Raw genomic sequence first — 13258 nt, 5'->3', positions numbered from 1 at the left:
AAGAATACGGTTGCTTCGCCCTGTGAAATGTAGTAGTCAGCAGTTCTTATATAGACGATGAAAGGAAAAAGTGTCAGGGAATGAGGACATGCCAAACCTTAGATCATACATTCTGCACACCCACTAAGGGACACTTTGCAATTTATCATTTACCACAAAATAGCTGTGGAATTGTCCTTTATGTATGTTCTTTCCCCTATTCTTTGTATGAGAGAGGAGGAAGATGTGATGCTCAAAGGTCCTGTACTTTTACAATACAGAAAAATTAATGCCAGTAACTTTTTTCAGAATCCAAGTAGAGTTCCACAAATATCAGAAATTATCACTATAAAATGATTTTGCATTATCAGGAAATATCTGTATTTTTTAATTAACAAAATGGGTATATATTTTATATATAGTGACTGTGGTGATATTTCATGCATGTATTCTATGTGATTTCCATGTGATTAAAGATATACATATACACACACAATAAAGATGACATGGTACAGAGACTGAACATATATAAGAAAATGACAACACAGGGAGAACTGACATCCTGCAGTAGCAAATTCTTTATCACTAATTCACAGAGAAATGTAGAACTGGTTTTGTCTATAAATATTTGGGTATGCACATTTCTGTGTAACGTCACTGGAAAGCATAATGCTATTCGTATGAGAACCAGAGACTTTAGGGATAAATAAGTATCTTCAAAAAAGGAGGTGAATGGTCTCCTAAAGAGTGGAAGCCATTTAAAATGCTTGGGTTGAATAGCTAGAACTTGTATAGAGACAGAAGCCCAAAGTTTATACCCATGCATTGTACTGTGTGAAGTTTGAATGTGCAGCAACGAATGCAGCTCTTGAGTCTGCATGCACAAATGATAGATTTTTACATATGAAAACCTGTAAAATTAAAATTCAAAGGCTGAGCTGAAGGAATTCTAAAAATTCAAGATTTAAGAGCATTCAAGGTTCAAGAGCAAGCCTTCATAGTTTCCTGGGCAGCATCCTCACTGTTTTTCTTCCCTCAAACTGTTTCAAGGGAACTGATAGTTTAGCTGAAGTCCAAGCAGCATGGTTATTAGTGTCATCTGTACTCAAGAGATAACAGTGACGTAACCTCAGAGCAAAGAAAAAAAAATGAAACTTTACTTGTTTCTTGCAAAAATTTTTTCCTGAGGAAATTCTTGTGGTTTACTGTCATTGTAAGGCAGTGTAATGCACCTATGAACTTCAGCTCCTTAAAAATGCATCATTCATTTGCTTTTGCAAACAAGTAATTTGTTGAGGCCTACAAAACCCAGGACTTTTCTGTATGTGGAGCAAAAGGATTTCTCAATAGCTAAGTATAAGCTGAACACATTGATATGATTAATAGAGGTTAAAAATATGGAAAATTTAAGATACTTTAGTTACTGTCCTATGTGCATAGTGCATCTAGTCAAAGTACTATGCAAGTCTCAGCCTTAAAATACTAATGTTGTTTTAGAAAAGGAGATAGCCATTAAGAATTTTTCCTGCAGTTTTTAAGGGTGATATAGTAAAATTAGTAAGTATAAAGATATGATATGGAATGATTCAGCCCAAAATGTAAACACAAATGAACTTAATCTTTCAGTAATAGCCTAACCTAAACGTATTTGCAAAATGTGAACAGATTTTTCAACCTTCGTACAGGGCTGGGTCATTCATTGAAATAAATGACCTATTTTTTTCAATGCAAACACATATGTTGCTTAGATTTTCTCATCTACAGAAACAAATTTAAATTTTGAACTTTTTGATATAAAGGATGGGTGGCTTTTTGTTCATTTAGCTCAGGAAACATCTTTGCAATTTTTTTTCTTTATGTTTGAAGAGGTATATTGACAACTTATGCATTTGGAATAAATGTGTGTACAAATCTGTACATTATTTTTAGGAAAAAAGAAACTGAAAAAAGGCAACAGTAAGCTAGTTCTACAAAGGCATCCAGAATACATGTGTCATGTTTTTACTGAATTACTACCCCAGGGCTAGCATTCCTTTTGTATTCATATTTTTAATAATAATTACAAACATACAGATGCAGAAGCTTTTATATTAGAACAGTATTTCTATTCAGGCTTGTTAGGACAGATTGACAGATTTGAGCCATCAGTCTCTGAAACAATATACTTTGTTGATAAAAATGAATTGCTTTGCAGGAGTCTCTTCTTTGGTTTATCCCTCTTCTGTAGCAGTGTGTGATGCAATTTCAGTTGCTGATGCTCAGGTGTTGAATACAACAGGTACAGATTTTGTTTGTTTCTTTTTAAATTAAAAACAAAGTATATTTTTTCATGAAATATTATAAAACTGATGTTTCTATTAGCTTACTTATCCAAAAGGCTTGTATGGAAACTACATTCTGAATGACTAAGGAGAATAAGGTGTGGTTACCTCCAAGTGTAGAATCTCTTCATCATCTAGAGTATTTAAAATATCCTGTCATTAGTGAAGTTCCCAGCTAGTTTTTAAATAAATTTTTTATCATTATTCAGATATTTTTCAAAAAAAAAAAAAAGAAAAAAAAGAAGCTTTGCTTGATGAGGTTTCGTATAGTTTTCTGATTTCAGTGGAGTTCAGGAAAAAGACTCAAAAGAGTAAGAGGCCAAGACTTATACAAAAAAGGGCATTTATGCTGTGAAGTTAGATACCAGAATGTGTATAGTAGAATGTAGGACAGAGAATTAATTATCTAGGCTCCCTAAATAGTGAATGGGAAGAACTAATAGGGAAGATTTAGGGAAAAAAAGAAAAAAAAAGGAAAGAAAAAGGAAGGGGCAATGAGCCTTCTAGAGCTGGCCAAGAAAATATTAAGTACAGTGTTACATCTGACTCTTGATACTCTCTTGAAAATAGGTACCTGAATCAGAGTTTGAGGGAAGTATCTCAATCTATTTGGGGTTTGGAGGTAAAAAAAAAACCCTCTTTTTTTAGTAAGTGCTTAGAAGTTCTATTTAAAAGAACTTGTTTTACTTGAGCTATTGGTTAGAAAGTTTTGCTCAAACTTTAGCTTTGTTCAGACTTAGGTCTCTTACCATTTGCAAACCAAGAGAGTTAAAGTCACTTCTCACCCATCTATCATGATAGACTGAGTTATTCATTCCCCATCCTTTTTATTAAAGTTAAGACACCATGAAGGAAAGAATATGGGAGTCATGAAGCTGGGTGAGAGCAAGCAGGCCATTTGCCTTTGTAGCACACCGTTGGGAAATTCAGCTTGGAGTACATGGGAGCATCTAACCAACAGGTAGCCCTAGATGGCCACATCTGACTGCAGCGGGCTGAGACCAGAACCATGACCTAGCTATGCAGACTGAAGCTGTTCAGATCATGTCAAAAAAATAAAGAGTTGTAGGTCTTCAGGGAATGTTAAAATCATGCATGGATGTACTAAGAAAGCTTAGGGTATTCCAATGCCAGACAGATGAGCAGCAATTTTCTGAACTGCCTTGGGCATCGAAGTCCTTTGAACCTAGTCCAGTCACCTAGCACATTTTTGGCTAGCTTTACTTGTATTTAATGTTCTTCACCATGGCCTAAATTTTCACAGGGTTAAATGCGTCTATTTTTGTTCTGTAAAGTGTAACTGGGGTAGTGCAGTAAACACCTTGTTAAGTATCATTTAATTTGATGCATATGCTGAAGATGACATGCAGCTTTTAAGCTCTCTGTCAGCTAATTCCTTATTTGATCTTCAGGCTGAGATAGTGATATTCAAAGTGAGTACAGTATGTTGTGTTTGATACAGCAGTTAAGAATAAAAAAAAAAAACATACTGTTTGAGTAGCAATAGCTGTATAGAATTCTCTTTAATTATGAAATGTAGGCCTAGGGAGAAAACCTCATTCCACAGAAGTCAGTGGCACAACACACATTTGCTGTGATGGGAGAATTTCAATTCATGCTTTTGCTTTCAATGGTTGTTTACAAAGCGTAGGTACATGGATGAACTTTAAAATTAAGACAAAGATCAGTCTTTTCCCCTTAGCTAGGCATGTAGATTTCCTTACTTCAGAGTGTTTTCATAAACAAAGCATATGTGTCTATGTGTAAGGGTGTAGTATAGAATGATTTTGTGTGTATGTTGTAGTCTGATTTCCTGGACTGCTAATTTTTCATGGAAAAATATAGGATTCTGGCTATTGGTTTATCTTGGGCAACTTTAAAAGAATTAAAAACATCTGACCAGCTCACGTTGATGGCACTCTGAAGGGGACTTGCTTTGTTATTGGGACTCCCTCTCTGGGGACACTACGTGGAGGATGTATACATTTTGCATACTTACTTATTCTGTTCATGTAAAATGACAGGATGCAATTGGTCTCTAATTGCATTGTCCAAAGCTTGGGACCTTACTGATTTCCTTGGCCAAAATCAAGTTCTTGCAGACAGTTAACTATGATGTCTGAGGCATGTGTCAGGCATTACTGAGTGCACAATACTCGTAGGATTTTTTAAATGACAGTCATGGAAGATACTGAATTTCCTTAAAAAGGAGGGAAACCCAAAGAACCCACAACAGTAAATCTTTGAAAAGTATGGAAATAAAGATAAACATAGAAAAGTAGAGCCAAAAGTAGAGCTCAAGGCTCCAGCTTTGGTGTTTGTGGGGGAAGGAAAATCCCTTCACTTCCCTCTGTGCCTCTGTCCAGCCTATCAGTCAATATCGGCTTTATTACAGATGTTATTGATCCAAAGCGCCAGCAAGAATGCCAGTACAAGATGTACTTGTATGCGTGAGTGTCTTCTGTGAGGCTGGAGTTCTGCCAGGCCCTCCTGAACTTATCTTCTGCAAACTTTTCCCCTTTGTGGACTGTTGCTGACAGCTCTGCCCAGCTCTCTTAAGCAATTGGATCGTTTTCCAGAAGAGATCTGACACACTGTGGACTCACCTTGAGCTTTGGCTGAGGGCAGAGATGCTCCTATAGGTGGCTGAATATTTGAGAAGCCAAGCGGGCTGGAACTGCTGTTTTGGTACTTAGGTAAGGATACACATGCTCAGAGTGTGTCTGTTCCTCCCTTACAGAGGCCAGATTACAAGCAGCTGATACATTTACTTTGCCCTAATACTTGTATTTCCAAACAAAGTAACCTGTCTCAGATCCCCAAATAAACATAAATGCCCATGGCTTAAATGCCTGTACTGGATAAAAGAAAGATTCTTTTGTGGCTTGTGTAATTTGAGGAGCAAACATAGATGTTTACTGTGTGCCAAAATCTGCCCACATAAGCAGATCAGACTTTTTGTTTAAATGTTATTCTGAGAGGTCAGAGCCTATTTTGTTTGCTGCATTTTTTTGCTTAGTGAAGCAAAGTTCACAGGAGCCAGAGTAATGATTTGATTTCCAAGTTTTTCTTCATTTCCCACTATGTGCATAGTTAAACATAACTGTGGGAGTCTTGACTTTGATCAGTAGCAAAGAAGCAGTAACTTCTAAATAAGCAATAAACTCCATTGTCCATTTTTTTTTAAGTCACTTCAGAATTACTGTTAAGAATAGTATGAAATGACTCAAGGGCTGTGTACATCCTGAATGCTTGCATTACATGCACTAAAAATTTACTGTGCAGTTCTTTGAGGTTCTTCCTGTGAACATACCTTCATGCGCAAAGATTCTGCCACCTCTTACAACTCTCATTGCTCTCTTAGAATCTGAAGCAGAAATTCAGTTTTAGACACATCCAGCTTGCGAATGCACTGTTAATGACGGTAGACCTTTTATTGTTGTATGTATTTTAACAGCACTGAAGTTGCAACGCATGTTACACTGTTGTAACATGTTAGGGCTGAATCATAGCATTGATTCTCTTTGCTTTGCCAGTGACCATTTTCATGTGTATCTCTTTATCATTATGTCTCAATGTCTCTATTTGCAAAATAGATAAAGTAATAATCTCCTACCTGATAAGGTACTGTGTTTTTTCTTATGTTTGTGAACTACTGAGTGTGTATTTCTGATAAGCTCTTAGCAAAGCAGGAGAGCTGTGTTGTTTTGGGTATGTACTAGTGCAGGTCAGATAGAGAGACAGTCAGCTATGGCCATATGTTGCATGACTGTGGGACCCAGAGAGATAGGGAATAAACTGTTTTCCCAATCACCCCTCCATCTCCACTTTTTTTTTTTTTTTTTTTTTTTTTTTGGTCAGAGGAGAGCCAGAGAGGTAGCTTAGAGCACTCAGTTTTCCTACTGCATATAGGTTCTTCTGTTCTGGCTATCAGACCGGAGACAAGTCCTGTCTGGTGCTGTTGAACCTCTGAATGTCTCAATAGAGAGATGGAAATATATGAGGCAGTTTTTACTACAGTTCTGCTGATTAAAACTTAGTGAACAGCTTATTATACTTACTTATGCAGTGAAACCTGTGGAAAATCTCAGCATTCAATATGGCCACAAGAAAATATATCTACATTAGTTTTCTCAATGATTTTTCCTATGCATTAAACACCGAGTAGCTTAATTTCTAAAACATCTAATTGGTAAAATCTAAAGTAACCAGCAGTGGCCTGTTTGTTTGACTAGTATTTTCTTTATTCAGGGGTAATAGCTTCTTTAGACCCTTTTTGCCTCAGCTGTGTAATGCTGAGCTATAAGTTATTAATGTGTGAAATAGATTTCAGAATAACTGCAACTGAAATCACTGAGCTTCTAACTATTTAGGCAGAAAATTTGCCCTTTGTCATCCCCTAAGGGGGATTTCAAACATGGAAGCTGATAAACTGGTAAGCTGAGAAGAGAGAGATGTATCTACCGAGGATAAACAGAATATCTCCCCTGCTTTGTAATTTCTTTCTAATTGTCATCGTCCAGTTTGCTGCCATGGCTAGGGCCAGCCAAGGAAGTGTTGTGCAGAGCCCCACCTGGATCCTCTGTATTCTGGGAGACTGTATATAGTCATAAACTCTCAGAGCACCTTGTGTTATTTTTTTTCTCTTGAGCAGTTTGAAAACTCAGCTGTTTCCTAGCACAAACTGCAGGTTGTGTGATCTCCCAGACCTTGTGGCAGACCTCAGTTCTCAGGGTCTGGAATCGGCTTTGAATGCAGTGGTGAGTGAGTCACAGCATTTGGAAGAGGCTGTCTGAGGAGAAACCACAAATAGAAGCAACTCTAGGGCAATTCCATAAAGTATTGAGTGGAAGCAAAAAAAGGCCATATAGGAAGCTCCTTCCAAGCTTTCTGCTCTTTCCAGAAATGTTACCACAAGCTTCTTGGAGCCATCTCAACAGCTGGTCTTAATTTTTTAGTTTAATTCTTTTTTTTTTTTTTTTTTTTTTTTTTTTTTTGACTCTCAGGGATTCAGAGTTGAAATTGTTACTTTTTAAAAGTCATTTTGGTGATAGGTTCTTACAGAAAAAAATTGATTTTCTAGTACTTCCCTAATAAATGGGTACCACTACTTCTCTTTCAGCAACTGGTTATCAGGACACATTCTGCAATCAGAAAATCTGTAATCAGATTCTTTTGAACTCTCCTTCGAGTCTTGTCACAGCACCTTTCTTTCACTACATGATTTCTGTCTGCACAAACACAATTTAATTCCGAAGCTGAAGTTCATTTAGATTAGACAGTGTAATGTTGCTTGATGAGCTGCCAGATAGGCACGTGCATACACTTCAACTGAGATTAGATCTGTAGCTCCTGAACTCTCATTTGCCTGAGGTTTTCACAATTCATTCTTCCTGTACTTAGGGCATTGCCTTGGTTGCTAATTACTACTCTCATCATGTACAAAATTGTGTTGTTTACCTTAAAGGTGATGCATCAACTTCATCCTGCTTAACTCACAGACCTACAAGTTAACTGCCTGCTTATAGTTGTTCCCTTGAGGTTCCTGTTCTGCTAGTTTCTTGTCAGCTTCCACTTTTCAATTAGAATAATTTGGAAACACTCGCTTTCAGGAGCTGTGCATTTAGATTGTGGAATTAATAAATTTTACCTATTGGGCATGCCAGTTCCTGCCTTACTTTAAGATAAATGTGTAAGGTGAACACTTGCATTTCTGTGTAATTACTGTGTTTGACTTGCAAAAGCGTTTCAAGCTATCTATGTGAAAAATATCATGGAGGTATACTTTGTACTATGTTATGCACTATATACCAGGCCAAAGGAGAGAGTACAGTTTAATCATTAGAAACTTAGGACTGAGAGGCGTGACTTTTGGTTTCTATTCTTGGTTTTAATGCTGACTTAACATGTGACTTGTGCAAGTGATTTAACCTTTGTATGCCCATGCTTACCAACACATAAAATGAGTATTAGAATCTCTACTCCTCAAGTTTTGTTGTTAAACAGACTACAAAAACCTGTTGCAAGTACTCTGCTTGATAACATTTTAAAAACAAAGTTCAGTTTTTTGAAGATTCATTTTTATCTCTCCACATCCTCATCCCTTATGGCACTGCTTCTGCTTCCTGGGGCACTCGCTCATACACCCTTGACAACTGCATTTCAATAGAACAAAGGAACTGTAAACCACAAGAATAAGGCTTGTGAGCACAGGAGAAAGCACATTTTTTGAGCATGGCCTCTTGATCTCCAAATTGCTCCTGCAAGAAATCATGGTGGCCATAAACCTCAGCTTCAGAGTAAAAGCAAATATCATACAACTTGAGTCTAGTCTGCTTGACTTTCCTCATACAGACACACCAAAATTCAGAACTTGCAGATAAGGAAAAGGGAGAAAACGAGAGAGGGGGATTCCTAATTTATGCAGCATTCTGTGAGATGGTCAGATACTGTGTCGCCATGAATGATGTGTTTCAATTAGACAAAACTGTCACAACTGCGTTTCTCTATAGTCCATACCTAAGCTGTGTGAGAAAGATTTGTCTTTATGGTAGCTAAAAATATTGCACTTACATAATTTGTAGGTGTAATAGATCTGAAGTAGTCTTACACGAGTCAAAATCTTGTTTCCCTTGCTCATGTGAGTAGTCCAAAGACAAAAGGACTTGAGGAGCATTTGGCCCAACTGTGCATCTGTCTTATGTCTCCACAATATATGCATCTCTCATAGGTGATGCAAAAGCTATTGAAGTTACTTCTCCTGAAGTTTGGATGCAACTGAAATATTGACACTGCTGGTTTGGGTCAGTGTTTTGTCTTTCCCTTCAGGTTTCTAATCTAGAAAGAAAAAAAGGGGAAAATGGAGGTAAAAGTTCTTAAAAATTGGGGTAAAAGAGCAAAAGGAAGGATGGAGTTGTAAATGATACTAGTGCTAAGTTTAATAGTGGGGAGAAACTCAAGTTTATTAGCTCCGCCTTCATGTGGGATGAGAGTATACAAGAATTAATGTGAAAGATTTCAGGCATAAAAAGAGTATCTGGTATTATCAAATAGAGAATGAAATACAGTAAAATAAAAATGTGAGTGAATTTTAGCAGATACTGCTGCAGCATTTCCCACTAAAGCCTGCAGCAAATATGCTGAAAAGCCACATATTCCTTCCTTCCTTGGCTTTGTGCATCTGGCCAGAAGTAAGTCAAGAGGAAGAAATTAAGCGACTATATGAACAATCAGAGGTTCAGATGAAATTTAATATGGACTGAATATACTTAATGAAACAACTTGGAGAAGGGACCAGAAGTTTTGCATGTTAGTACAAAGCCTAACTTCAGAATAGATACATACTGAGTGCTCCTGGAATAAGTAACAATTCTTATAGGAAGATGACTGAGCAAGGCACAGAACCTTATTAATATGAGATTTTATTATAACAGAATGCTTACTTTGCAGAGTGGTTAAATATCCATTTGGGTTGCAGGCTGAAATTCTGGTCCCACTGATGTTAGTGGAAAATCTACTGACTCTTGTTCTGGAAGATTCTACCCATAATCTTGAGATTTAGCCAGTAGAGGGGTTAAATGGCAGCAGAAAACTATTACGAAGTTAGTCTTTCCCTTTGTTGGTTCTTCACTTTTAGAGTCAGGCCTTGGTCATTTTTTTAACATAGAAATAAGATTTCTTTTTTTTTTTTCCTGAGTTGCTTGCTTTTACAGTCCTCCCGTTTCATTGCAGGCAGGCTGCATGGTCTGGCAGGTTGAGCTAAACACTGATTTTGTAGAGAAGCAAGTGAGGAACACTCATACAGTCCATTCTGGTGGCTTGACTAGTGGTATCCTCAGGCAGGAATAATAACAGTGTCTTAAGCCACTAAAGCCATTTCTGCAGTGAACATCTCAGCACAGCCTATGTAGATCCCCTTTTAAGCACTGTTTTGTATTAATGATGCAAGTGGCTTATCCTGTATGCTTTATTTTATACTTTACTGTCTGACTGTAGCTATATTAATATAAAACTTTATACTTGTAATGTTAAGGAAGTACAGGATGTACTTCTTTTCTTTGTAATGTGTTTTCCAGGATACGTGTTATTCTTATTGCTACTACCCCTACAATTTTTCAATGTTCTTGTTAAAAATATTAGCACATTATTCCAGATTAATGTGCAGAGACAAAAAAGCATCTTCTATTCAGCATTACCTTGTTCATAAAGACTGGACTAGTGGCTTTTACAAGGCAGAGGGCTTGTGTTTGGACTCCTTTTTAGAGGAATTTAAAAAGCATTTTTAGTCATTACTTTCTAAAATACAGCCCACTATTTTGCAGACATTCATGTTTTGTTCTTACATGTATGGCCTTGCATAACTTCCAGGAGAAATGTTTTCCTCAAATATGATACATAAGTTAAACTTGGCTGCATAGACAATGGAAAACCAATTAAAGAAAAACAAAAACAAAAAGTCTCAAATCCAGGGAGTTTGACACAGGAAAGTTTTTAGCCTTTCTTCAAAGAAATTAGTGCACCTTCGCATTTAAGCTTTTCCTAGAAGCCAGTTCTGAACTTTCTTTGAAAGCATTCAGAAAGATGGGACCAATGGCACTTGCAGTGATTCTTTACTCTTTTACAATTACTGAACCTCTTAAAAACAAAAAGAAAAAATACATATATATTAGTATTATAGAGGTGCATACATCTCTATATCAAATAGCCTACTGACAATAGCTTTTCTATTCTTGGTTAGTTTTTATGGACTCAGAAGCAGTCCATGAGCTCCTAAGAGGCATGTAGAACACTGAGTAAAAACTACTAATCTATACTTTTTTATACTACAGCACAGCAGTGGGCATACACTGTTTAGATAATACAGATCAACCGATTCTCCAGTCTGTGACTCTTTCTTTCGGGAGTATTGAAACTTAAGGTTTCTGGAATTTTAGGGGAAGGACAATAGGCAATATGAATGTCGTTCTGGCAGTAAGTGGACTACTTATCAAATAAGAAGATCTGACATTTCCCAGAGATGATCATGCTTGCCTGGAGGGTGTACCATGAATGGAAAAATTTAAGGCCCTGAGCCAGCAAATGCAAATGGTATCAGTAGAACTCCTTCAAATTAAACTGCTGACATGTGTGAAGCTACTCTTTCAGGTATCCTTACATGTCTGGACCCCAAGTTAAATGCAGGAGAAAGTAAAGTATGTGAGGTTTTAAAATTTATTTTCATGTAGATGAAAACAAGAGCAACACTTATGCTCTAAAATCTGAAGATGCTTCAGGCTAAAAACATGATTGTCCTATTTTCACAGTAATTTTTTTTGGGGGGGGAGGTATTTTTGTAGTAAACTGCAAATTTTGGGGATGTGTATCAGTGTAAGTACTGTTTCATTATTAGGTGGGTAGGTGGGGGAAGATGGCAGGACGAATGACTGGGTTTGTGTGGATGAATAACAGCTAAATTCCCCTGTTGAACTTGATTCTTTGGCAGAAAAATATTGCTGTGGGGGCTGCATTAATTTGTATTTGCATCGTATGGAGATTAGTTTCCACAGATAGCCTTAATTTTGTGTCTGTGACTATGTCAACTCTTCTCTGTGGTGTTCATTACCTCGTACTGCATTTGCCCAGGAATTCTGCTCAAAAGGGAGACCTCTGCCACCTACAGAGCCTAAGTTCACCATCTGAGGTATTTTATCTGAGAAAGAAAAAAAAACCCTGCATTCTAACACACTTTTTTTGATAACGCAAAGCTTAGTATGTAATTTGGTGGCAATTTAAGGTAATTTCGTTTGCTGCTATAAAGATGTGAACTGAACCACAGTAGCTCTTTGTATTCTTTAAAAGCGTGAAAGTTAAGGGAGCAACGCGGGTAGGCAGCACTGGGGGCCGGGAATAGGGAGCCTGCAGTTTTGTTCTTGCCCCTGGCAAGACCGTGCCCAGCGTCATGCAGCTCTCGCGTGCCTCAGTTTCTCCGCCCGAGGAGGAGCGGCGCGTTCGGCGCGGGGAGGCTGCGGGCCGGCCGCGTGCCCGCGCGGAGCGCAGCCGTGCGGGGGCCCTGCCGCCAGCGCGGCCCCTCCGCGCCCGCTCCTCCGCCTTGGGCTCGCTCCGGGCCGAGGCCGCCGGGAGCTGCCCGGCGCCGCGCTGGGATTGCCGTTGTTGTCCCCCCGCTCCGCTCTCCTGCCAGTTTTGGCAGGGGATTAAAGTAGCTCCCCCCTGTGGCAGCAGTGACCCAGAAACGAGTTTGATTCACGGAGTCCTTCCTCCATAACAAGTACAAACGTCAGTCAGAGGGAGTCTGTGTGTGAGTGTGCGTGTGTGAGTGTGTGTGTGGCGCCGGAGCCGCTCTCCGCGCCCGCTCCCGGCGCCGCGCCGAACTCATGAGGCGGCCCCGAGCCCTCCGCGCAGGGGGAGCCCGGCCGCGCCGCCCGCCCTCGCCGCCGCCGCCGCTCCGCCGCCGCCAGCAGGTAACCGTGCCCGCCGCCGCCGCGCCAGCCGGGGGAGCCGCCAGCACAGCCATATTTGATGGGTTTTTTTGTCGCTCCGGAGGCGGCGAGAGAGCAGTTTCGTGCCGAAGGTCGCTGCCTAGTGGAAATAAGATAGTACGTCATTAACATGGCGCCAAAAGCCGCGCGGCTCGGCGCGGCGCGGTGCGGGCGAGGGGAGGGAGGGGAGGTGGCGGCCGAGTTGCGGCTTCGCTATCCCACAAGCAACTTGTGCCGGGCTGGGGCGGGCGCCCCGACGCGCGGTGGGAGGAGGGAGGGGAGGCTGTTGTGCCGCTCGGAGCGGCGGGCTGCTGCCGGCACCGCCGGGTGCCTTTTTGTTCCGCCGCGGGCTCCGGCGCGGCACATGAGCGCCGCGCCGCTCCCGAGGCGCAGCGGCGGCCGGGCTGGGCCGAGCCGAGCCGAGCCGGGCGCTCCGCTGCGCTCCTTGCTCCGCGCCGCTGCGGGCGGGCGGCAGCGCGCATC

At 40.0% G+C, this 13258-nt stretch overlaps 1 protein-coding gene across 2 annotated transcripts in view; it reads left to right on the top strand.

Moving 5' to 3' along the window:
* The first annotated feature begins 12686 nt into the window (after positions 1-12686).
* JADE1 (jade family PHD finger 1) overlaps positions 12687-13258 on the top strand; it is a 48793-nt gene continuing 48221 nt past the window's right edge. The window contains exon 1 of one of the 2 annotated variants that reach the window (XM_062573971.1): positions 12687-12757. The gene's annotated coding sequence lies outside the window, so the exon portion shown is untranslated. Of the gene's footprint in view, positions 12758-12846; positions 12893-13258 lie in introns of those variants that run through there. The other variant, XM_062573972.1, reaches the window with a different exon arrangement.

The sequence above is a fragment of the Rhea pennata genome, chromosome 4, assembly GCF_028389875.1.
Source record: "Rhea pennata isolate bPtePen1 chromosome 4, bPtePen1.pri, whole genome shotgun sequence".
NCBI lineage: Eukaryota > Metazoa > Chordata > Aves > Rheiformes > Rheidae > Rhea > Rhea pennata.
This window is presented reverse-complemented; position numbering and strand designations above follow the sequence as displayed.